This window comes from Ammodytes marinus (genome assembly GCF_949987685.1).
Source record: "Ammodytes marinus genome assembly, chromosome: 18".
In the NCBI taxonomy this organism is placed as follows: domain Eukaryota; kingdom Metazoa; phylum Chordata; class Actinopteri; order Uranoscopiformes; family Ammodytidae; genus Ammodytes; species Ammodytes marinus.
Window position 1 is genome coordinate 17,429,178 of NC_137222.1, and position 3,745 is coordinate 17,432,922.

A 3,745-nucleotide genomic window follows, 5' to 3' on the forward strand; every position below is an offset into this window, starting at 1 on the left:
CCATGGCAATTTCCCTCCAGTTGTACATCTTGAAAGCCTCTTTCAAAGAGACACCAAACATCTTGCTTGAGCATTTGGGATTCATCAGGAACACTGTCACAGTTAGATAATGGAAACTTTCTGAGAAGAGAATACAGTGGGAAGACGACAGGCTTCAGGGCATTTTTGACGGGAGGAATGTATGACCAAATCTTCCTCTTTATTTGTTTCTCTCTTCTTTTGCACCGTATTTGAAATGTTTTGGACATCAGACGGTTGTCATTTATCGCTGATGCTTTAACCAACCAATAGGCAACTGGAAAAAAAGCAGATACACACATGCACAACCCAGGAAGTAGACAGTCCCAAACACAGCCAGAAAAAGAAAAAAAAAACAGAAGCAACAAGTGTGATAAAATAGTATTTAATTCACAGACACATACAAAGACAGGATGAAAACAAATACAAAACAAAATAAAAACAGCTTATGGTGTCGTACACAAAAAGCAACAAACAAAAAGAAGAAGAATAGACTATGTACATCTGAGAATGGATGCTAGTGTGATTTGAGTTATAGGAACTAAACACCAACCGGCTCCATCTGCCATCACATACCACAGAGGGACATAGAGAGAGAACAGACAACAACATAAGAGTGAAACAGAAAGGTGGCAATCGAATAGCAGATCACTATAACCTCAAATATATGATACTGCAAGTGGCCCACATGCATGTCAATGTGATGGATGGTTTATTTAATATGTAACCTGGAAAAGTGTTCCTAAAAATGGATCGTAAAAGTATTTCATATTGTAATGTTCTGTTTTTGATTGAACAAATATTAGTTATACTGTAGCACCCTGTTACTATATTATTTAAATGACAGCATATTATATGCTGCATATAACTGTTTTGCTTTCTATGTGATTGGAGAGCTGAGAAATATTTAAAATATATTTGTGATTCATTTGACTGCAAATAGAAATAATGAAAGAGAGAATGAAATCACACACGGAAGACGGATAGAGTAAACACATTGTCCATACAGTAATGGTACAGTAACACAGCTTCATATAACTGGGTAGGAAAGACACAAATACACAATGCTGGGTAGGTTTGTACAGGCATGGATCATCCTCAGTCAATAATACTATACTTTTTTAAGCGGGAATCTCCCTTGGGGATTTTATGTCCCAATGTTGTCTGGAATTAGGGATTCTACAAAAATCTCAAAGACAATAATGTGTGAGTATTTTGCTCATGTTTTGTTGCCATTTGCTCCAATTAGATGCTTTGTAACAAGGGCTTGATTTTTTTTTCAATTAAATGGTGTATCTTAAATTTAAAGGTGTATACACCATAATAAACTGTACAAACTCCCATGTACTGCTCATTTGTCTATTATATAAAATACTAGTAAGACTAAGTATGGCCATGTCTGTGAAACTATCCCAAATAATGTTTTTTTTTCTCTACATATAAACATCACTTATAATACCATACATGAAATGTACTTTTTGTTTTTTTAAACTGTGATATACAATAATATACAAGAAAAAGCTTCAACTGGATCCATGCATAATATGAGGAGCTAGCTTGAGAGAACATACAGTTTGTCAAACTAGAAAATAGTTTGATTTTAGATGCACTTTGTGTATTCTGATACAAACTACACAATCAATCAATCGATCGGTCGGTTGATAACAACTACACAGCTTTGGAATAACAGAATATAACCGACAGAAAGAAAGAAAGAAAGAAAGAAAGAAAGAAAGAAAGAAAGAAAGAAAGAAAGTTTGTTTAACTGTTCCATCTCCATCTGTTTCAGACACAATGTTAGCAGGTGCAGGCATGAAAAGCATAACTGACCCAGAGTTACTGCTGTAGAGGTATTTGGGGCTTTTCATACGCATAGCACTGGCCGCCCACAAATCATTCATTTCCCCACAGTGAGCGAGAGTCGCTCTTGTCAATCAGTCGTGTCCTTGCTCCTCTTATGCAGCCACCCACACACCAACCAACCAACACACTCTGATTCAGCACCATAAACTCACCCTGCGTTCCAAATAGCATACTCTTTTCTACTTTCTTTTTGCTATTCTACATACTACATATGACCATAAAAATAATCTAGTTAGGATGCAGTAGGCATACACTTGGGACATACCTTTACTTATTAATTTCATCATAACATTGCGCCTTGATCTTGCCTCTTGCTTTCATATCTGTCGCATTCCTGTTTGTTTTCGTGTGCAGGCTCTGTCGATTGTGACATCACTTCCGGTGCGCACTGGATTGTGGGTCAGAATCGGCAAAATAGGATTTTGTTTTCAACATAAAAAAAAATCTCGGCCGTATGTAGTGGTAGACATCCGGGTATTTCTAACCATACTAAATCTGGCCACAAGTATTGGAATATACTAAATCTTTTTTCTACCATACTAAATAGTAGATAGTATGGGGATTGGAACACAGCCTCAGTTGGTTCATATATGCTAACACTATTAGAGCTGTGATGTGTTTGTGTCAATGCTCCATTCCTCCAACCCCCCTAGAACTCCACCGTCTTACACGCTACATGTAAAATGTCAACGTAAAAAAAAAGTGCTCAATAAACCATGGATTCAACTGGACTGTAGAGGTAAGCTTACTGGTGCAGTGCTGTTGCTCTGTTATTTAATGTAGTGTAGAGGAAAAACCATATGCTATACCGAATGTTTCCTTAGCAACTTTATCCAGAGACTTGTTGAATGAAAATCCTGAAGGACTTTTAGGTATTATGTGGACAATTTTCTTTAAATACGTAGAGCTAGCTAGCTTTATCCCCTAATATAATGAAACCGGCTTGCTTATCACGTTTCTAGCTTTTAAATATACAGTCTCTTTTGTGTAAGTGATTTCAAATGTAATACACCAGCTAACGTCATTCACTTCAGAGACAAACGTGGCCGACTGAACCTCAGTCTTATCAAGTTAAAGGGGTTTTTTCAACATGTATTAGTAGACCAGCAACTATCTTTAAAATAATTATTCATAAACAAAGTGCCAACTAGTTGCGCATTACAACTTCTCAAATGTTGCTTTTCCTCGTTGGTCTATCAATCTAAGATCATTTAAGTCATCTAAAATAAGTCATCTAAAGACCTTTACCTTTTTTTTTCATATTGGTCTTTTTTTACATTAATAAAATAATGAATTGGTTGTGAAAATAATTGTTCATTTCAGTCCTGCAGTGGATGAAGTCACATTAATGTACATGTGATTAGATAGTACAGCTATCTATGTAATAATATCGTAATGCTGGTGGCTTGTGAAAGGCCGGTATGTCTTCACTTTTCTTCTCTCCCTCTCCTTCCCCACTGTGTGTGTCTTTCATTCACACACATTCAGGAACAGTGGATGGATGGATGGATGGATAGAAAGAGGTATAAAAAAAGAAAAAAGACAAACTAGTTGTACGAAAGACATTAGACAAAAACAAAAAAAACAAGCATATCATGCAACATAAAATCATTTGTTATAACTGAAATAAAGGTCTAGATAACCCAACCCTCCCTCAGGCCAGGTGGAGCCTAGCACAGGTGTCTACCTGCCACTCAGCTCAGACCATAATGCCCTGTAGTTGCTGCTTTTGGCATCAGATGCACACACACACACACAGAGAGACTGGCAGAAGTTATGTTTCCTTCACAGCATTGAGTCGGTCAGTCGACGTAGAAGAATAAAAAGAATGTGAGGAGGAGACGCGGGGTGAGAGAGGAGAGAG

General features: G+C 37.1%; 1 protein-coding gene across 2 annotated transcripts in view; it reads right to left on the reverse strand.

Annotated features, from left to right (window-relative positions):
* Positions 1-387: 387 nt before the first annotated feature.
* Positions 388-3,745, reverse strand: part of il11ra (interleukin 11 receptor subunit alpha) — a 56,877-nt gene continuing 53,519 nt past the window's right edge. For both annotated transcript variants that reach the window (XM_080046974.1, XM_080046973.1), the window contains exon 12: positions 388-3,745. This exon is cut by the window's right edge and continues 821 nt beyond it. The gene's annotated coding sequence lies outside the window, so the exon portion shown is untranslated.